The following is a 23,243-nucleotide window of genomic DNA, read 5'->3' as shown; positions in this document are numbered from 1 at the left end:
TCCCTCTCCGTAATGTTCAGAGCCTTAGATTTGGTGAAGTTTATATTGAAGCCCGACATCAAGGCAAATTCTTGTAGAGTATCTAATGCTCTTGGTAAAGTATTCTTAGGGTCCCCGAGGAACAGCATTATATCGTCTGCATACAGTGCTATTTTATGTGTGCACCCCCCGCATTTAACCCCCTGTATGTCAGGGTCTTGCCTTATTATTTCGGTTATGGGTTCCAACGCCATTGTGAAGATTAAGGGCGAGAGTGGGCAGCCCTGCCTAGTCCCTCTATTGATTTTGATTTTGGCTTTGGGGTTCCCATTAACCATGAATGTCGTGCATGGGAGGCGAAAGTTTGCCAGGACCATTCTGCTAAAGCTGGGGTGACATCCAAACTACTGCAGTACCAGTTCCAGATATGCCCAATCTAGGCTGTCAAATGCTCTCCTGGCATCTAGGGCCGCTATGGAGAACCGTTGCTCTGTCCTACTTCCCAGATCCAGTATATCTACTGCCCGCCTAATGTTGTCTTGCGTGTGTCTCCCTTTTATAAATCCAGCTTAGTCAGGGTGAATTATTTTGGGCAGGACCTCAGCGAGTCTGGTTGCAAGAACCTTAGCGTAAAGCTTTGCGTCGGTGTTAAGTAGGGAGATTGGTCGGTAACTAGTACAATCTGTGGGGTCTTTACCGGGCTTGAGTACTAAGATGGTGGTGGAGTCTCCCATGTCGGGCGTGACTGTGCTGCATTCTCTTATGTGGTTAAACAGGAGTGTTAGGGGCCCAAGCAGTTGGCCACAGAATGTTTTGTAATATCCGCTCCCAAGTCCATCTGGGCCCGGGGCTTTGTTGCGGGGCAATGCCGTAATGGCATCGCTAATTTCTTGCGATGATATGGGGGCTTGCAGGGCGTCATTATCTTCCTGTGTAATCTGGGGGAGGGAGATCCTAGAGATATACTCTCTTTGCCCCTGATGGTTTAGGTGTTCCCTTTCTAACAGTTCCTGATGGAATTTTTCCATTATTTCCAGTTTACCCTCCTCCGTCGCGCACAGCTCCCCTTTTTGGTCCTTTAATTGTACTATGTGGTTGCAGGAGTTTCGTTTGCGGAGTTTAGCCGCCAGGAATCTGTTTGCTTTGCTACCCTGGATATAGTATGTCTGTTTGGTGTTAATTAGTGCTTGTGCTGTGCGTTCCGCTACGTGTGCCTCTAGTTGGGCTCTTGCCTTCCTAACCACTCTAAGTGTTTTTTGGGATTGTCTAGCTTTGTGTTGGGTTTCTGCTGCCTTTAGTGCTGTTTCCAGGTTCTTTTTAACAAGTTCCCTTTCCCTCATATATGCTGATGTTTGTGAGATAAATTCTCCCCGGATCACTGCCTTCCCGGCGTCCCAAATTACCCCCCAGTTTGTTTCCCCGTTGTTATTCTCCTGGAAATAGTTCTGGATAGTCTCTTCCATATGTGCCCTAAGGGCCAGGTCTTTCAAGACCATTTCGTTCAGTCTCCATGGCCTACGGTTCTTGTAGATAGATCGGGCCATTTCCATTTGTACTAGGACTGGGGCATGGTCTGAAACATATTGGGCTTCTATTTTTACTTTGCTAATGCACGGGATGAGGGTTGAGGACACCAGCACCATGTCGATTCTTGAGTATCCCCTATGGACTGCTGAGTAATCGGTGAACTCTCTCTGTTGGCCGTGGAAGAATCTCCATGTTTCTATAACTTCCAGGTCCCTAAAGAGTTTGCCCAACGCCTGCCTATTTCTTGCGTCTGCTGCAGTGGGTGGAAGGGTTTTGTCCAGGGCGGGGTCCATGACACAGTTAAAGTCGGTGCCTATTATTGTCTGACCCTCACACCAGCCCCCTAGGGTTTTCAATACTTCTCTCAGGAATAAGTCTTGCCGCTCATTCGGGGCGTAGATTGCTATTAGTGTATATAATTGATCTTGTAACGTCCCTTTTAGGATTATGTATCTTCCTTCCGGATCCCTGTGTATCGCCCGTTTTTTGAAGATCAAATTGGCCCCGATTAGTATTGGAAACGCCTTATGTTTCAGTCTTCCCTCATCCTCAGGGAGGAGGTGCATTTCCTGCAGGAAAGCTATTGAGGCTTGCATGCCGATGAGCCTCGACAGAATGGAACAGCATTTGACTGGCGAATTTAGGCCTTGTACATTGAGCGAAACCATATTCATTTCAGCCATCTGCGTTACGTCTGTGAGCCTTTGCCTTCCGGTTTGTTTCCCCCTCGATCCTCCCTTACCTTTGGTCTATACTGATCCATGTTGTTCCCTAAACTTAAATAACTTTGCAACTTTCTTTCCCTCCCCCCCAGATCCCACCCCCCACCCCCTAGTACCCTTCAGAACAAAGTTCCACGAAACTTTCTCTGCGCCCTCTTCGGGGCGTTGGGTATCACCTCTCCTCCCTCTTGTACTTTGCCAGGAACTGTGTCTGTCCTGCATTGATTCCAAAATGGTTTACCTCCTTGCTCCGTCCGAGGGTGGTGTTATCCTCTGGGATGTTTATCGCAGTTGTCCTTCAGATTGTCCCAGAGGCGTGCTCCGCTTTACCCAGTTCTATTTGACCTAGTCCTTACAGGAGACCGCAGTCACCCCGGAGGCTGGCTTCTCCGTTTCCCCTCGGCGCCTCGCTTCTTCGTGGGAGCCGAAGTCCATTCTCATTGTCTGGGGTTTCCGCTTCTCAGGTTGCGGGCCGGGATTGAGTCCGGGGGCTGTCCTTCCAGGTGTAGGAGCGCGACACCTTCCACGCAGGTGGTGATTCGCTGTTGCCTGCCCTCCCAAGGGAACTGCAGGCCAAAGGGATATGCCCACCTGTATACAATTCCCTTGGACCTTAGTGCCTTAGTGACCGGGGCCATTAATCTTCTTTTATGCAAGGTCAAGAGGGCCAAGTCTTGGTACAGCTGGACCTGGGTGCCATTGATTGTGACAGGTGTGAGTTTCTTGCCACTCGGAGGATTTCCTCTTTCACTGTGTAGGAGGTCATTGCCAATAGGACGTCTCTGGGCCTGGCTCCCAACTCCCTTCTGGGGGGACCAACTCTGTGTACTCTATCGACCTGTATGTCCTCCGGTTGGACGTCTGTTAGGAGGCTGCTGAAACATAACTGCATAGTCTCTTTCAGATCTTTGTCGCCAATAGATTCATGCAGGCCCTTAACTCGTATATTAGATCTCCGGGATCTGTTTTCTAGATCTTCTGCTTGGAGTTCTAGATTGTGCGTGGCCCTGCCTATCTGCTCCAGCAGCACGCTGGACTGGTCTCCCCGGGACCTACTGATTTGATTTGAGCACAAAGAAGTAGTGGGTTGATGAAGGTCTTCGCTTATAATGCGGTTATCCTTCAAATTGGGTATGCCAGCTTGTAGTCCTCTTAGGAGTGTGAACACCGGAGGTCCTCGAAAACATGGCGAACCCTCCCACACATGTTCTACGCCCAGAAGGGGAGGCACAAAGGACTTTGCACTGGGAAATGTGGATATATGCAAATTTTGCAATGGATCCTTGTCTGTTTTCCGGGCTCAATCGGGGAGTACACCCCAACATTTTGCAGATATGGGTGCATATGAGGCTGGTAACCAACCTGGGTCAAAATTAAAACCAGGTGATAACCCATGCAATCCACGAATAGGGGAGCATCGAGGAAGCTATTAGCGGTGTCCCCGCTGAGGGACTGCTCTATCTCGGATACAGCGTTATTGGAGTCATTTCCAGTGACCGGCTTTCCGGCTCATGGTCATTGTAAATCCACTGAGCGTGAGGTGGAAAAAGTGGATATTGCAGTGATTGACCTGGATGCGAATGCCTCTGTCTTCTCTGACAATCTCCTCCCAGAGAACTTATCAGCATCTCCCGTAATGTTCTCAGAGAGTTCTATAAGTCAATCTCACTCAATGAATGAGGACCGGGAAGCGGTAAAAGTGTCTAGCGGCTCTATAAGTGAACCACAATCCTTGAACGATAAGCGGGAAGTGGCAAAAGTGTCATACCATAACCAAAGCATGAATACATCTGTAGTAGTACAGCAGACAGAGAATAGTTGGGGAATTGCCTTACATGCTATGAACTTAGTGCTGACTACAATATCTAGATCTTTGATAGTATGTGAACAGAGATTAATCTCACAGAGTGAATGTATGGCTAAAATTATGAAAGGGCAAGTGGCCAATGAAGATGCTCTAGCCAAAATTTGGGATAAGTGTGGGTCAACAAGGGTTATAAAACCTCATATGAATACGGTGGCCGTCCAAACAGAGAAAGCTGCCGATCTCGATACCACACGGGGGCAGGTCACAAATGAGAATATAAAAGCAAATGTTGTTTTATCAGTGATCCCGTGTTTTGATGAAGTCATCTATGAAAGTTCGAGAGGGGGTGGTGGCCATATGGCAATGGGTGAAGATACCCTGAAAGTCTTGCAAGTTAGTGCTGACGATGTGCCTGTAGTACAAGCGAAGGACAAGCCAGTTGAAATAGCTACCCCCCTTGTCAAACTCAAAATCAAACCAGGTAAACTGGTAGCTAAAAGATCTGGAAAAAAGTTACCAAAGAAACAACAGCCACCGAAAAACATAGGCAAATCGTCAGTTAAACACTTCATCAAGGCAATCTCAGTTCCTAAATGAACGACCATAGCTGCATCCGAAGCAATTAAACAAAAATACCAAGATCGAGCCCTAGATCACAGGAAAGGGATTTTGAATTTTTGCCCAGTCCATGCCTCGGAATATCCACCATTGGATAATCTAGTGGTCGAGTTGGCAAAGGCAGATAATGGGTTGGATGAAACTGCATCACCTCAGGGGAATACAATGGCAAAATCCCCACGAAGATCAAAGTTAGACCAGGGGCGAAAGGACCCTGCCTCAGCTGCCCATCGTGCTGAGATCAGGAAAGCAGTAGATGAGTACATGGCGAAAGTAACTCTATCTTCACTATTGCCACTAGATAGACCGAGTGGTCCGGGTGACTTAGATAAAGGATATATGGGGAATAGTAGAATGGCCTTGGACAGAGCAGTCAGAGCCGAGCCATTCTGCCCGAGTAGACTCCCCTCGGATAAATCAAGTCAGGTAGTAGCTGACCTAAGGAAGCGTATGAAGAGTGGGGAAGCGAATGCCACCCAAGGATGTGGCCTACCCATCCAACCTCAAGGGGCTGTGGAATCAAAAGACAGCATGGGTGTTCTATCACAAATTTCGGGTCTAATTATCTCACTAATTGAGAAGGCCCTGGAAAAAATGCAGGGATTAACCCCCCACTTGGACGAGGCAACCCCCCAGGTTGGGGGCAATCAGAATAAGGGTATACCCTATAAGCCCCCTTTGAGAAATAATCCTACATCGTTCCCCCTAGTTCTATCATGCAGGAGACCCCCTTGCACACAATACGATCTCAATAGGCGGGCAGTGATGGCAATCTTCTCCGAGATTCCGCAACTACAGGATGTAGTCTCCTCAGATATGTCATTAGTGGAATTTTCTGTTAAAAATCAACTAAATTCAGTAATAATATGGTTCAAGTCCAGAGTGGTCCAAAATGTAACTTGGCAGGGCAAGGACGAGCTGTTTGCCTTGGGATTTGTTCTGGAATTGTTATCCGAAAGAATCCCAAAGTGTTCCTATCTGAGTCTGTATAAGAATGCTTCAAGGAGAGATACGGATGGTAACATGAAAGAGCAGGCCCAGTATGTCGCGCCAGCTCGGGGTACCAGGTCTAGTGCACATGTGCAGAAGTAATGTGAAGGTGGGGGGCGGGAAGAGAAAATCTCTATGGTAAGCTGGAATACCAGGGGGTTCTCCCACCTCATAAACAATGATAAAAATGAATTATGTAAATTTGATATCGTGTTTTTTCAAGAGACATGGCTCACAGAGGTCCCAATCTACGAGGATCATGAAGTACATCTAAATCCGGCCATTAAACCTGTGGTAGGCCGCCCGATGTCAGGGCTGGTTATTGCTGTAAAAATGGGCAGAGGCTTGAGCTCGGAGCTCTGGGCGATACCTAATAGTTATATGCTCTTGGTAAAACTAATGGCGGGAACAGAGGTTTATGCCATATTAAACATCTACTGGAACCCAATTGCCATGTCGGATGACTCCTTTTTCAATGATCTCAATAATACTCTAGACCTGGCAGTTCTAGAACCGAATGTAAGAGGAATCGTAGTGGCAGGAGATCTAAATTTAAATTGTCTGAGTGAGGTGGGGTGTAAAAATAAAATGAGATGGAGAAGATGGGATTCTCTTGTAAAAGAGGTCTGATAATGCTCAATGGAGCCTTTGTAAATGATATCCCCCCTGCTCCGACATGGCAAAAAGGTGACAGTAAGTCGGTCATTGATTACATTTATGTAAATGTAGATCTATGGCCGGCGGTAGTGAACTTTTGTGTGTCAAAAACAGAGGACAGTGACCACAACAAACTAGAAGTGCAATGGAGTTGTGACCCGATAGCTTGTAGAAAGGAGTTGAAGTACATGGAAACAACTTGCGCAGTGTATGCGGGTGGGAAAAAACTGTGATGGTGGGAGAAGGAGGAAGTTAACCTCACTCATCTAATAGATAGAGGCCTTCCGGATTATTCTCTGTCGGTAATGAGTGATCATAAGTGAAGGCATGACCTAATACAGCTGTCCAGAAAACAAGGTAAAAAAATCAAGCAACCTACACAACACCTCCATGTATTCAACAAAGAGGTAAAAGAAAAGAAAGTGAAATTACGCGCTGACCTTAGAGAGGTTCAAAATGCACCCCCTATGAGTAGAAAATCCCTCTCCACTAGACTGAAAACTATTTTCAGAAATTGCGTTAGAGAGCAGCGGGCAATCCTGTTTCAAGAGGATGGTATAAGTATGCTGAACATTTTAGCGGGGAAAAACATAGCGAAAATGTGGTCGATTATAAATCATTCCACCACAGGCTTGCAGATAAGTTTGCAGGTGAATGCAGTGCAAACTCAGAAGCGGATTGCCCACTTCTCGCAGCTTTATGCCCACCCAACTCCTGACGTGCTCTGTGAATATTCTAGACCACTGGTGCCCTTTCATATAGTTTTTGACATAGACGACATCACAGTGTTGATCAATTCTGCCTCCAATTCAAAAGCAAGCGGTCCTGATGGTCTGTCCAATTTCAAACTGAAAAGATTACCAGAAGCATGGGCGGCTATCCTGTGTAAAATATTTTTGTCAGTAAACGTCACCCAGAGGCTGCACAGCTTGTGGACGCAAGCGATCACTATTCCTATCTACAAAAAAGGGGATAGACAAGAGCCACTTATAGGCCTATCTCTCTTCTTGATGTTCCAGGAAAGTTGTTCTGTCGATTAATATTGAGAGATCTTCAGGCATGGGTGAAGGCCAAAAAACAGACTGATCCTTTGCAATCCGGGTTTGTTAAAGGTCTAGGTACGATACCAAATATAATGCTACTTAATCTGATCAAAGCACAACAGGTAGAAAGAGCTCAACCCTTTTATATGGGATTCATAGATTTCAAAACAGCATTTGACTCTGTTGATCGTGATTTGCTGTTTCAAAAATTGGAGGCACATGAGTGTCCGTCTTCACTTTTGACTTTAATCATATTGTTTCATTCTAAAACATCGATGAGGGTCCGGATCAGCTTAGACGGGAAGCTGTCACTGGAAATCACAACCCAACAGGGGCTTAAGCAAGGCTGCACGCTGGCAGATTTTTGTTTAACTTTTCATCATAGTTATAGGGCAAGAATTTGTGGATTGTATGGGTGACCCCCCTAGAATTGGTGAGCAGCGCATCCCGTACTTGCTATACGCGGATGATCTGGTTTTATTGTCTCAAATAAATTGTTAAATCGCAAGTAATATCATGCAGTCCCTCCTTGACAATCAGGAGATCTTACCCCCTGCATTCGTGGTTGATCCAAGGTATTAACTTGGTAAAGGTATCCCAGTACAAATATCTGGGGATCAAAATCACTAACAGACACGATTCAGGAGTCAAGAATTTAATGGGGCAGAGTAAGTTACTGCAATTACTCCAATTAATCTCCCAATCCAGAATTTTGAGCAAAAAATTTGGCAAATTCTCCATGAAACATCTAGTGTACTTTTACAAAATTCAAGTTGTACCAATCCTATTGTATGGTATAGAGGGTATGGTCCTAGATAACATCCACACATGGGAGGCCTTGGAGTGAAAGTACTGGAAGGAGATCTTAGGCTTGCCAAAGGCGGTACCGATCGCGCTGATACGATATGAACTGGGGCTGTTATCCCTACAAGCACAGGCAAGTTGGAGACAATGTTCCCTGCCACGCAAGTGCCTGCTAGGGGCAAACAGTGGAACAGTCTTAGAAGTATTAGCCTCTGCCTTGTTAAGATCACGAAACACATTTCCAAGGAAGTGGTTGAAGTGTGTATGGAATCACATGGTGGATCCAAATATAACACTTGAGCTGTTGCTCCAGAATCCGGTTCATGCAAAAGTGAAGAGTTATTGCTCTGACTGGCCTGGGACTCTATCTAAGTGCACACTCTATAAAGACTTTAACATCTGGGTTTTTGGTGTAAAACCTTAGGGAGTGTTGGCCCCGTACCTGGCGAAATTCCCTTCACCAGCTATTCGGGCCGAGTTCCTAAGGTTCAGGTTTAACCTATGGGACACGCGGGAATATTACGTCTAGGCGGAAAATGATTACTCCAGACCTGAATCACTGTAGATATTGTATGGATTTACGACAAAAAGAAACTCTTCAACACTTGTTAGTTGACTGCCGTCCCTAAGGTTGGTACAAGAAAGATGCTTTCAAAATATACTTGCTTTCTACAATTATACCTCTGGAGAGCATAAATGGCAAATCATGTTTTCAACTCCAAGAGAAAGTGTAATGATTGCAATAGTGTAGTTTCTGAGACTGGTCCTTCCAAGGGGTGAAGACTTTTAAGTCATCCTCTGCTGTTATCTCTTGTACTATGTACTATGCCTGCCTAAGTGGAGTGTGATAAGCCTCAGCTTATTTTATTATTTTATTATGCAAGTATATTGTGGTTTAATTTATCTATTTGAAATGTAAGTCGAAATCTAAAGTGCCCTTTCTGTATGTGTCTTTGTATGTGTTTTGAATCTGTTTTGTATTTTGTGCAAAATATTTGAAAAATTGTGTATCAACTAAATCAAATTAAATAAAAAAAAAAATAGAGACAGCTGACCAGACATAAGGACACACAGATCCACTCACTCTCCTAATGCCGGCAGAGCGCCCTGCTGTGGAAATCTACATCTTCCTTGTTCCAAAATTCAGAAACTTGGCAAAGCAAAGGCCTATTGCATAGCTGAACCATTCTCAGCTAGGCCTCAAATTCTAGAACAGATCCCCAAAAGCCTAGGGAAGCATCATAATACAGCCGGGAGTGCTGTTAATGCTTGCCTGCTGAATTGAAATATCCTCAGAACCATGAAGGGCAGATCCCATCCAGTCCTGTGCTTTGCTGTGACTAGAGCGCCTTGCTGACCCTGTCCAGTCCGATGTGACCAGCTGTCAGTCCCTGATAGATCCGATTCAATGGGCCAGAATCCTGACGGTCCAGAATCCTGACGGTCCAGAATCCTGACGGTCCAAAATCTTAAATCCATTTTGTTTTGTGACTATTAACAGGAAGCTAGAAACTGTTGATTCCTGTGCATTATCATGTCCCCCCCTAACCTCTGAACTATCCTTACTTGCATAATCAGTAATATTGTCTAAATCTGTAGTGAAATCTTATTCTGTCTATCTGTAAAAACATCCTTTTCCTAGTCATGTTGTCAGCTTTGATCTATTTATTTCATTCGAGTGACCAGCCTAGCACTCCAAGGTGGACAGCGAGGAACCTGGAATGAGTCGGAAATCACTCCTGACTCTTACGTTGTGCCGTCCTGGTGGCTTAGCTGGGATGCTCTAGTCCATAGTCAATATTTTTCGGATTTTAAAACTAAAGCACCTTTCCATTCTTGCGCCTATTTTGCAAAAACGACCGTTACTAAAACCTCTATAACTCCCTCATTTATTGTGATGAAAATGAAATTTCAACTTCTACTTGTACCTAACATCCATAGCAATCCATAGAACCCAAAACAGTGTGGAAAAGGTTTGCCACGATTTTAAAATCCTGAGAAATTTTACACGTGTAAAATAGATTTAAACTTCTTCCGACTTGGATTTTAAGATTGCAAATGTTTTCTGCTGACTAAATCATTGCTTATGCATGTGTGCAACTGTTCAAAGTGGCTCCCATAGGAATTTACAACAATTTAAGCATTTTTCCACACATTTAGAGTTCTTGCTCAGCCACTTTAAAAGTCAATCTGACAGTTGAAAAGCCCACTTCGTTTTTCTCTTTCTGTGTAAGGGGGGAGGGTGAAGTGAGACACTGTGATCTATACTATTTCTGAATACCTGCTATCTCCACACATTTACTTAAATTTGCTTATTGGTGGGTTGAGGGGTGTTGCAGGGGGAATTTCTAACCATTGTGCTATCTGATCTGAAACCAACACAAAAGTATTATTTTCTGTGCTGCATTTGTTTCGCTCATTACTTAGTCCTAGTGTATTAAAGATATCATTCTGTGTTCTGTCACTCCATTGGCGATTGTTGTTTACCTATTAATATATATTGTGATTTTGATCTTAAATAAATAAATAATACCTTTTACAAACCAGCCTGATTCCTGGTCCAGCGTGACCCGGGGTATTTTTAAGTAAGGGGTGTAATACGAGTGGTACATCTTTCAAATAATTGAACCTATATATCAAATACGTTTTTCCATTGCGCTGTACACTAGGCCGAGAGCAGAGTGTATCACCTGTTTGAAATCCTTTACACTTTCCTAGTATGTGTTACAAGTGCTTTTGAAGAGAATGCTTCAGGAATAAGTAACCAGTGCACATCATTACAAATTGGGTTTTTTTACACCGTGTTATTATGAATGCTGTAGCATGATTAACTGCCTTGAGAGAGACATGGATCGAAGTCAGGCGTTTGTCTCCCCCATCAATGTTTGTAATCATAAGGGCCTCTACTGCTGTCCAGATGTCCTGTGGTGTGAGGGAGGGCTTCATTTTTACCGAGAGGTCTGAGACATTGTGTTAATATACTGCTGAATGAAGATGTTACTGTCTATAATCAACCAAGGGGATTTGGCAGAGGGGACAAGCTCAGGAGTGAACTTATCCAAATGCATGTCATTCAGCCATCCTGCAAGATTTCCTGTTTGGTTGGGTGACAGAAGAGAACACATTCCATTTTGGTTGTGTTGTGTTAAACTTTAGGCATGTGCTTGTCATCCGCATTTGAATGGTATGACATTTCTAGATATGGTTGATTTTGTGGGAGTAGTTAACCCTGAGGTACATCTGGGTATCAGCTGCATATTAGTGTAGGGAAATGGATGGCTCATTGAGGAGGAACTAAGAGGTTCCATGCACAGGTTCAAAATCACTAGGGAGAATATTGAGCCTTGCAGCACTTTACCAGTGACCAGGCAGCAGTTGGATCTGGAAGTGTCCATCTGAACAGCTTGGTGTATCTCTGATAGGTAAGAGAAAACTAAATTGAGAACCACACGAGAGGAGCTTGTACTTTGAACAAGAAGGCTCGCACTGAGAATGGTCAACCTCATGCAAAGTGTTTGAACAGTCTAACGACAAGAGTCCCCTATGTCCATTATCTTGAGAGATTCATAAATGATGTTGATAGTAGCCGGGTATGTGCTGCATTTGGGAAAGAACCCAGATTGGTAATCATGGAGACAAATGTGGAGGCTGATCTGGTCATGAAATTGATTGACTACTGCCTTCTCATTGGTGTAATTGATAAATTAGAGTTTGATGATTGGCCAGAAGTAGACGTAGTACCCTGAGTCCGTGGTGGGTTTTTAAAGTGCAGGCAGAACAGTCCTCTTTCCAAGCAGTGTGGGAAGATGCCCTGACTCAGTGGCATTCATGATTTATTTGGGAGCAGTGAGGACGGGTGTTATTTCAGAAGATCAAATATTGTCACTGTTAGAGATTAACTTTAGTGAGCCAAGACTTTCAACAAATGCCTTGAGAGGGATGAGCATGATGGCAGTCTAGGGTTGGGAGCATTTCTATTGTCAGCACAAATGAATTAGGTTCATTACTGTGTTTTCTAAATGTGTACATTTTACTGCTAAAGAATTTATTGATGCCATTGTATTTCTCCAGGTTCTCACGTATTTCTGGTATCTCTGGCATTTCTGGGACTGAGGTAGAGTTGGAGCAATGCCTGACTGAGGCAAATAGGGTTCTGTTGCCGTTCGAGACTTACACAACGTTTCTGGAGAAGTAGAATGCTTTGCCTTCAGTTATGAATGCTCAGTCTAATATATAAAGCTGAATGTATGCATGTGTGTATATTTGTCCGGCTATACAAATCCACACCGTTGAGCCCACGTCTACCAAATTTTGTATAGATTCCTCTTTTTTCTGCGGCAAGATCTTACTATATGTTTGGATGCAAAAATCTTATAGGCAAAAACATTTTTGGATTGTGTGTGTATGTTTGTCCGTCTATACAAATCCACACCATTGAACCCACTGCTACCAAATTTTGCATGGATTCTTCATTTGTCTGGAGCAAGGTTGTGGTCTATGTATGGATGCAGAAAATTCACTCCGTAGACACCCTCATTTACTGATGCTCTCCCCAATTCACTACAGTAGGTACTAGAAGGAGGCAAAATCTGGAAAAGGGTCTGAAGCAAAATGTTCGATGTGTTGGTTATTCCATTTAAATTTATTACTACTGTATACAGTTCTAAAGTGTTGATTAAAGCATTTTTAAAGGGAATAAAACAAAAATTCTATGTTTTTTTTATCCCGCCACTCCAAATATGGGAAATGGCAAGGTTACAGTTTACTTAAGTTAATTCATGAAAAGAGAGCACAATCAATCAATTTTTCTTGGACATTGGGCCTCATTACGAGATTGGCGCTAAAAAGCAGCCATTAATGGCATGCCGTTAATAACATGTCCGTCTTGGCTCGAACCCGCAAACAGCGGGTGATTAAGAGTGCGCGAGCACACGCACCCCTGCATGCCGGTAACGGCCGTACTGGCATGCCGGTAACGACCCTCAAACCCTCAGATAGCGGCATCAACGAATGCACACATAACGGCTCTTGCCTCGGCAATCCCCAAATAGCGGTACCGGTATTAACACAGTGCTAAGAACGGGCCCGTTATTACCAGACCCGGAAGTAACGTCATCGCGCCGGAACGGGAAATGCTTAGGCAGCCATCTTCAAAAACACAATCCATTGCCATCCTCCACATACAGGACCTTCACCACCAGAACTCCTAGCACACCACAGACAAAATGTCAAAGTGTACCCAGAAAGGCACTGCCCGCCTATGTAAACCATGGTTCAAGGATGAGGAGCTGAACCTGTTAGCTGGTGAATGCTGATGTGGTATTCTGCAGCGACCTCAGGCGTCCAGCCCAGCTGATGAAGAAGGCCGTCTGGGAAGAAGTTGCCCGGTAAGTAAGTGCAGTCGGCACCACCGCACACACAATGCGCGATTGCAAAAAACGATGGGATGACCTCAGGCTGAGAGTACGGAACATCTTGTCGGCTAATCGGAGCCAGGGGCTGGCAACAGGTGGAGGACCTCACTCACCAGTGAAATTGGCCAGATGGGAGGAGGCTTGCAGCTCAGTCATAGATGTGGAGTCTATTGAAGGAGTCGGTGGAGCTGAGTTTGGCATGCCAACATCGGCAGATGAAGGTGAGTGTCCCTACAAACACACAACTAATCATCACCATTGACCTTCAAATGTGACAGCAACGCCAGCCAATACATGGCCCATCATGCACACCTACACATATCCATATACACATGCTGGGCCCCCCACTATCACATCCCAATGCATGCTGCACCCATACATGAATATGCACCCGACACACAGATGACCTGCACGTGTCACACAGCACGTCACTCCCAACACACATCAAGGCCCAACAGCAGCCACCATGGTGTACATGTGAACACCTGCACGATTCCAAACAGCACCCCCCAACCTTGCATGTGCCTAGTCCGCTGCAAAGCCAGGCATACAACTGATCACATGGCGCCACCTGCGCAAAGACAAACACATGCATGATGCAAGCACCACCATCACTGATGCCCTGCCACTCTTTGTCCCCCACAGGTAGGGATGCAGACAGCGAAGAAGCACAGGGAAGTGCACAATGCACAACACCAGCCAAAAGGGCAAGGAGGCAAGGTGATGGCACCGGACCATCTACTTCAAGTGGACCAAGGATGGGCCAAGCGGCACGCGGGACAACAACCAGTGCCCTACCAGCCACACTGCAACCCACACAGGACGAGCAGAAACCTGCCCCTGCATCCCTGGACACACAATCGACACAGGCCGAGGACACATCTGACATGGACGATGGCACACAGTATGCTGCTGCAAGCACAATTGGAGAGATGGCTGAATGGCTGCATCAGCACAGCATAGTGTCGATGAGGAAGCTGACCCTGACAATGATGGCAATGCAGGACTCGTCCACTCAGAGCCTGTAGGTCGAACACCAAGCCCGCACGTCACCCCACAGGACACACCTCTCCGGGATTCATCTGAACAGGGCAGCCATGGTGAGTGGTCTCCGACATTGCACAGCCCCATATTGCATGCAGTACCACCACATAACCCACCAACCACCACCCACATTGCCATACGGGACCTCGAAGCACGTCTGTCCAGGATGGAGGCCCGGCAGGAGGAGATGCAAGGCTATGTCAAGCAGTACCTTGCTGAAGGGGAGACACCACGCCGTGTCATACATGACAGCACTGCGGCCGTAATCCAGGCCATCAACTCAAGTGCGCGATGGCTTCAATGGCTTGGGGCAGATTCTCACCAGGATTGCTGACAGCATGGAGCAGTGGCAAACTCCACCTTTGGGGTTACAACCATCTGGCTCCTCCATATTGATCATGCCAGCGAGTTCCAGGCAGACCAGCCCTGTGCGCAGGTCCCTGTGAAGTGCACGGTGCTCAGATATCCAAACCCCACCTCCGAAGGTGGCTCCACAGTAGCAGGCCCACCCTGCAGATTCTCTTTACGAATACATGCAGACACATGTTGTGCCATTGTTGACTTTGGGTGTTAGGGGGAGGGTGGAGGGTGGTGGTGGGTGTAGTACTGGGGATGTTGAGGGGCGCAGGGGTAGCGTAGGGGTTTGTGGGGGGAGGGGTGTTGGGGGGTGTGGGTGTAGCGTGGGGGTGTGTGGGGGGAAGGGGTGTTGGGGGGCGTGGTGGTAGCGTGGGGGTGTGTGGGGGGGTGGAGGCATGGACTTTTGAATCTCATTGTACAAAAAATCTCACTAATACACCTGTTGTGTACAAAACATCACATGAGTGGACATTGCTTATTTGTTGTTTGTCAATTTATTGCTTCATAGTGAACTGTACCCATATACCCACACACCCAGTGGCCACAGTTCCCAATACATGGCACCCTCTGCATCCAAGTACATCAGAATGATTGGTCTATGACCAATCGCCGCTCTGGGCGACCCTCAAGTGTATCGCATCCTGGCCTATGTCCAACATCAACTCTTTCCTCTCCTTCTACTTCACCAGGTGGTGGCAGCTCCATGTCAGGTGGCAGGGGTATGTTCCGCCGTATGCACATGTTATGCAGCATTGCACATACAATGATGATCTTGCCCACCTTCTCAGGCACGTATATGAGTGCCCCTACCAACCTGCTGATGCAGCGAAACCATGCCTTCAAAAGGCAAAACGTCGGCTCAATGACCACACGCATGCGTGTATGTGCACGATTGAAGTCCTCCTCGTGTCTGTTCTGCGGATTCCTGACAGGGGTGAGTAGCCACACCTTCAAAGGATATCCAGCATCACCTACATGGGAGCAGAAGGAGGTATGTGTAAGGATAATGCTCAGTTGCCATGTGTGCTCAGCCAGTACATGTTTCAAGTTCATATGCACAATCCTGTCAATGGCAGCCACATCCACATGACTATCAGCCCTGTACAGTGCATGCCAATCCATGGTGCAAACCTTAGTTGACATACATGACCTAGGGTCCTAGGCATTTAAACCACCAGGCCCCCCGATGCATTTTGGCTAGGGCCATTATGTATGCACATGTGAGGGCTGTGTGGCGGCGGATAACTCAAGATACTTTCATCCCTCTCCTCCCATGGGGCAAGGGGCATTCCCCTTGCATATGCATGTAGCCCCCATCCCTCTCCTCCCATGGCCCAGGGGGCAGACCCACCCAACAGCCAGCCACTTCGTACGATGTCTCCTTCCATGTAGCGGGGTAGTGAGGAGTTCAGCAGCATCATGGCATCATGCGTGGATCCTGGGTATCTGGCACAGCAATGTGTAATTATCTGGCTGGCATCACACACCATCTGCACATTGATGGAATGGTACAGCTTCCGATTGCGGTACTCCACCTCTACGGTATGTGGGACTACCAACTCTAAGTGCGTGCAGTCGAGGGCACCAATTACATTGGGCATGCCTGCCAGTGCATGGAATGCTATGTTGGTGGCATTTGTCTCCTGTGGTGTACGTGGTAGGGATATGTAGGCACTTGCATGCTTCAGTAGTGCATCCAGCACTTGGTGTAACACAACAGAGAAGCATGATTGTGACATGCCATGCATTTGGCCCACTGTGTGTTGGTAAGTGCCTGTGGCCAGGAAGTGGAGCTCAGATGCCACCTTCAGCAGTGGGGGGATGGCTGTGCGGATGTTGATCAGGCTGACCAAGTCTTACTGTATTAATTCCACTATGTATGGGATGGTGTCCCTGTCCATCCGGTAGAGGTTGTGGATCTGTGCTGGGGTTAAGTCAAATGGATTAGCGCTTATACGTGGAATTGATGGCTGTCTGCGGGAAACAACTACCTGCACTGGTGGGATTTGCTGGACCAGTCTCACCCTCCTTCTCCTCCTGAGTCTCCTCTGTGTTGCCGATTGTACTGCCTGCTCAAGGAGTAGCAGTACAGACATGTACTCCAGCCCCAGTATGGCAAGTGCAAGTGGTAGCATTTTGGTTTGGAAAAGTGTGGTGTGTGGGCATGCCTCCACCTGTACTGATTGAGTGCACCTGTGGCACTTGGTTACACAGCAGTTTGCTGTTAACGGGTGGTCAGCGATGCCGGTATGGCTGTCATCCTGGTGGCCCTTCTTACCGGCATCTCGATGCCGGTATTTACATGTCCGTGCGACTCGTGGTGTCCTCTTTGTTGCGGGATGCCGATATTACAGGCACGCCACCCACACGGTTGCCCGCATGTCGGTACGGTGGTGCACAGGCACAGCGGGTCCTTGTCGATGCCGGTGGGACCGGCGTCTAGGGTCATAATACTATCGACCGGTATTGTAGCCCGGTATTGCCTTACCGGCTCCGTTATTGCCAGACCGCTAATCTCGTAATGAGGCCCATTTTCTCAAATGTTGCTGAAGCCATTGAGTGACTGAAATATGCTGCATAAAAAAACGATCATCCCTTGTAAAAGCTCCATCTGATGCAAAGCAAAAATAAATATCAAGAGCTTCTGAAACACAACAACAAACAGCAGCATGACTTGCCGACCAGTGGACAAGAGCAAATTTCTCCAGTGCATATGAGATGCCAGAGCAAACTCAAGCAAGACTTGCTGACATGAGGACAAGAGCAACATGAGACATCACTTGATCAGGACACGAGCAACGCTGGGTACCCCAGCTAGTACAAAATATGTAGTGCCTTGTGGGTGAAGAGGTCAATAATCTGGTGAGATTTGCATGTTCTCCATTAGTGAATTTGTTTTTAGACAGCACAATGGTGTACCACAGAGTGAAGGGTTTGACTCTAATACACAATAGTTTCAAAAGAGCAGCTGTATCAACAAACTGCTTTGAGATTTCGTTGAGGGTTTCCAGTAGGCTGTCAAGTTTAGTGGTGGCTGGGACTGCGTGATTGATCACAGTGTATCCAGTATTTCCATTGGAGAGTTTATAAAGGAGTGATGGGCAGACCTGTTGTCCCTTTGGAGTAGGAAGGCTGTGTGTTAAGAGGAGAGGGATGGTGGCATGGTCTGCCCAGTTGCCTGGAATGGGATTGAGAACATTTTTGAGAGGGGGTGGGGGATGAGTGAATGAGGTCAAGGATGTTTTACCTGATGTGAGTTGGAGTTTCAACATGATGTGTTTTGTTCAGGGAGACTGCCTGGATAAGGCATGGATCTATGGTGCTCTTAGTCGCTTGGATTCATGTTAGATTGAAGTCCCAGAAGAAGATGTTGTTTGAGTAGGTGACAGAGGCAGACGGGAAAAGGTCAGTGATCTCATGCATGCATGGTCTACACCAGTGAGGTGGTCATAGATAAGGTGAATAGTGGGTTACCTTCTGTGATAGCAGGGAATTGACATGTAAGGAGTTCCATGATTTTTACTGCCATTTGGCTATGTACTTGCATGGCCAATCAATTTCATGTATGACTGCGACATCTCCCATGGTCTTCCCTGTGAGGTCAGCATGTTGGGTCTGATTCTATGTCATACAACTGCCCTACCCTTAACAAACACACCCACTGCCTCAGGTTTCTATGTCATAATCCTGCCCCATGGAGACTGCTCCTCCAAAAGATTGCATCTTTTTGGCTGTTTCAGTGTTGCCTCCAAAAAGTAGGATGATTGCCCTATCATGGGATTTCACCCACCCCCACTCCGCACCTGCCATGCCCAGGTAAAACACATCCCCAAAAACTACTGGCTCGTGCATTTTTGCGATTTCATGTCCCTGTCCCATATTGACATTGCTCACCCCACATTCCTCCCCTGCACCTCAGCAAACACACACAAACACATGCAGACTTAACAGCTCCCCAGGTCTGCATCTTTCTTCTTGCAGGCAGCTGAGCGCTTCCTGTTCTGGCACTGACCCATTTAGAAGTGTTTTTTTCTGGGTAGTCTTTTTAATGGAATTCTATGAAGTGCTTTGAATACCACCCTTAAATCCCACACTCACCTACTCTTGCAGTGGTGGGGTTTTCTTTTGACCCTGAACTCCCTTCATATCACTCACCTAACACCTGTTTTCTCCACCTCAAATATTGAACGCCCCAACACACAACACGCACACTTACCTGCTCCCCCGCACTTGTGACTTCCATCTTCCGGGCAGCTATGTTGAGAGGGGCAAGTTCTGATTAGTAGATGGTAATGAAAGGGCCGGTCAACCACTCCACAAACTCATTTGCAGCTTAGGGCTCAAGCCTAGCTTTGAGGGAAATGTCTTTTAAGGGTTCTTTCGACATTATGGAGGGCTGGCAGTTGGGGAAAGGGGGTAAAAATTGGCTTTTGTTGCATATGATCAAAAGATCATTGGCAAAGCACCTGATACAACTGTTTGCTATGGGAGGAAATGGTGGTGAGCCGTGTTTCAATGGTGAAGATAGTGTTGAGCTTGCATGTGGTGATAAAATCATCAATGTCAGTTGGCTGTGTGCAGAATACATGAGTGGGAATTGATAATCATTAAGGAAAGTGAGTGGAGCACGACAGATGGGGGAGTGGTGATGAGAAGAACTTGGATATGGTTTTAGAAATCAGAGGATCAGGGATGTTCCCAATGTTTGACTTCTCATTACCATATGTGCATAAGGCTGGTCCTTGGTTGAAAGAGACACATGGTCATATCTTACTGACATCGTAAGGGAAAAGGGCCCGCTCCTTGGCCATGTTCTTGCGTTACAAAAACATACATGTGATTCCCTTTTCCGCGTCTATCCTAAGCTGGGAACATGGGAGAGGAGGATGCCTATTATATATTGTACAGTTGGTGGGAAGGACCAATTGGCTGGAGGAAGAGACATGACTTTGCTCAAATGACCTTGAAAGGAGAAGAGGTCAGATTACCTAAATACACGTGCACTATCAAACCAACTGTGAAATAAAAAAAAATTCTGCAAGGCAGTTTAAATATGGAAAGAAAAGGGCAGGGTTAAGATAAAGAGCACCACAAAGGGCAACACAATATTAGTAGTGATTGGCAGGTGGGCAGACTAAAGGCCAGGTTACCCAGACTCACTTCCACCAGCTGACCAAATGCAAAAGAATGAATTTGGCAAGGCAGCTTAAAAAAGTGGCAAAAGTCGTGGGGATGAAAAATAGGTCACTGAAATAGCACCAAGTGATTAGCAGGTGTGAGGGCACAAGACCTAGGGCCTCAATACACGGTAGGCGGTGGGCCAAGGTGCTATAAGCACCTTGGTCCATGCCGGTAAAATACCGGAACCGCCTTGGAGGAAAGGGGAATTACGCCCTATTCCAAGGTTGGCGGGGCGGTAATTCCCCCTTGCCCCATTGCCCTTCCCCATTCCCATTTTTGCCCCATAGGGCATAATGGGAATGGGGAAGGTGCTAATTACGGCACCGCAAATTGCAGTACCGTTATTAGCAACCTGGTCCCTTTGCGGGTTGGTTTTTAACGCCTGCTAAAAAGCAGGCGTTAAAGTACCAACCTGCAAAGGGACCTCGTAGTAAGGCGGTAAGGGTTAACGGTCACCGGTACCATTACCGATGACCGTTAACCCTTACCGCCTTCCGTGTAATGAGGCCCCTAGATCTACTTGTCCCAGCTGATCAACAGCAAAAGAATAAATGAGGCTGGAAGGCAGCTTAAGAAGGACAAGAAAGGTGTCGTCATTCTTCTGCAGAGTACGTCATCGTCCCAGTGTATAAAGATATATCATTATTGAAGTAAAATTTAATACCAAAATGGCTATGTCAAGGTCATAGAGAATCAATAGAAAAAAGGTTTCCTACATTATATTAAAGCCACCTTTGGGAATTCATTTTCCAATTATAGAAATGTTTCATTGTTGATGGATTTGTTAGGTTATGATGGTCAACATATTTTTGATATGCTGCCTCCGATGGTTGGGGCAGGTGGTGCAACTGCTGCTAATGAATTGGAGGTGTGTCTTCTTTAATTGGATATGCACTTTAACCCTAAGATAAGCACAATTCCCGAACGTTACAACTTTGGAGTGTGTGTGCAGGAACAAGGTGAGAGTGTTGAAGAGTATGTCGCCTCTCTTTGCCATCTGGCTCTTTTGCATAGGCTTGTTGACTCGTTTGAGGAGCATGTCCATGATCAATGTATGATCCATAGCAATATAAATAATATTAGAGAGGCGCTTTGGTTGTAGGATGAACCTAGCCTTGATGAAGATTTAGAAATTGCCAAGCGTATGGAAACCTCCCTGGTGTGAAGTGGAAAATGTGGAACAGAGGAGAAAGCAGATAAATAATAATAAATAAAATAAATAGATAAATAAAGGCGATAAACAGTGGTAGTGCAACCAGCAAGTGGCAAGTGCTGGGTATAGCCGACAGGTATATCTGATAAGTGCATAAGAAGGACGAGAGGGGGTACAGATACAGACCCCAGTGCAAGGGGTGCCCCAAAGGCAGTGCAGGAGAGTGGCAAGGTGAGCAGGTACCTGGGCCGGAGGACAGAGGGTGACCAGGTGCACAATGCTGAGAGAGAAAACAGATCAGCAGGGGAGAAGAGGGGCAAAGGCAGAAGCAAAGAGGAAGGTCTTTAGGTGTTTTCAGAACTGGAGGTCATTCTCCTCAAGTTTCAGAGTGGCAGGGAGGCTGTTCCACAGGGAGGCCCTGGCCGAAGACAGAGATGTACTCCCAGCTTGTTTCTTTGAAAACCTACTGACCCTGAGGGAGTTAGAGATTGAGGAGCGAAGAGCTCAAGAGGGGAGGTATTTACGGAGGGGTAGTTGAAGGTAATTTGGACCCTGGCCCCAGAAAGCCCTGTGGACAATGCAGAGGGTTTTGAATTTAATACTTGCATCCAGTGGCAGCCAATGAAGGGATTTCAGAGCTGGAGAGATACAATCCAAGGGCTTGAGGCCAAGGACAAGTCTCGCAGTCCTGTTCTGGATTAGTTGTAAAGGGCAGAGAGTGGAGACAAGTAGATTTAGGAAGAGGCTGTTACAGTCATCCAACCTAGTGAGAACCAGAGCTTGGGAGACAGTGAGATTCTGGGGGAAGGAGAGGAATGGCAGAGTACCTCTGAGGAGGTGCAGTAAGAAATGTGACTTTTTAGAGACATCAGAGATGTGATGTGGGTGGAGAAGGAAAGTGTGGACTCAAAGATGACCTCAAGGTTCTTAGTCTCACAGGTAGGGGTAGGAGGAGGGCCAAAAGGAGGCCACCCACAGAGTGAGGGGGAAGGATGGAGAAGGTATCTCAGTCTTGTAGGCATTTAGACAAAGATCATTGATGGCACACCAATCTTGAATGGCAGTTAGCCAATCAGATGTGAGAGAAGGATAGGAAGTGGCCAGGGGAAGCCTGAAAATTAGTTGAGTTTTGTCAGCATGGCACTGGAAACTTGAGCAGAAGATGGCAATGCAGTGGGCGAGAGTTGCCAGGTATTGGTTGAAAAGCCAGGGCGAGAGGTTAGACCCCTGGGGAACACCACAGGTAGAGAGGGAGCTAGATGATAGGAAAGACAGGTCAGCCAGGCCAGAGCCTGATCAGTGATACCCAGGCTGTCACAGAGACAGCTGAGCTGGGTGATATGGTTGACTGTGTCGAAGGCAGAGGAGAGATCGAGTAGGATGAGGACAGAGGGAATGTTAGAGTCAAGATTAGAGAGCAGGTCTTCACAGATGTTCAGGGGAGCAGTTTTCGTGCTTCTGGCAGCTCTGAAGCCAGATTGATGGTCATGGAGAGAGCCAACAGAATCGGAATGAAGGTTAAGCTGAGAGATGGCCAGCTTTTCCAGGAGTTTACCCAGAAAGGGAGTAATGGAAATTGGCCGATAATGAGCAGGACAAGAGGAATAGGCTTAGGGTTTCTTGAGAAGAGGATGCACAAGGGAATGCTTCAGAGGGAGGGGAAGGATCCTGAGGCAAAGGAGAGGTTGCATAAATCAGCAAGGGCTGGAGCGAGGGTACCAATGTGGTCCTTAAAGGTTTTAGAGGAACAGGGATGCACCAGTTTGAACCTTTCATAGATCGGACTTGTCTAGCGACCTCATCAGGGGAAAAAAGAGCAACGGATGAGAAGGAGGGTGGGGGGGTAGCTGAAGGAGGGTCAGCAAGCAGAGACAGAGAGTATGAAGGAGGGGGAGGGCAGGGGAAGGTGGACAGGATGTGCAGGGATTTAGAGATAAAGTGAGAAGC

This window comes from Ambystoma mexicanum, chromosome 1q (genome assembly GCF_040938575.1).
Source record: "Ambystoma mexicanum isolate Mex_15411 chromosome 1q, UKY_AmexF1_1, whole genome shotgun sequence".
Classification (NCBI taxonomy): domain Eukaryota; kingdom Metazoa; phylum Chordata; class Amphibia; order Caudata; family Ambystomatidae; genus Ambystoma; species Ambystoma mexicanum.
The sequence above is the reverse complement of the archived record's forward strand: the minus strand, read 5'-3'. Positions refer to the sequence as shown.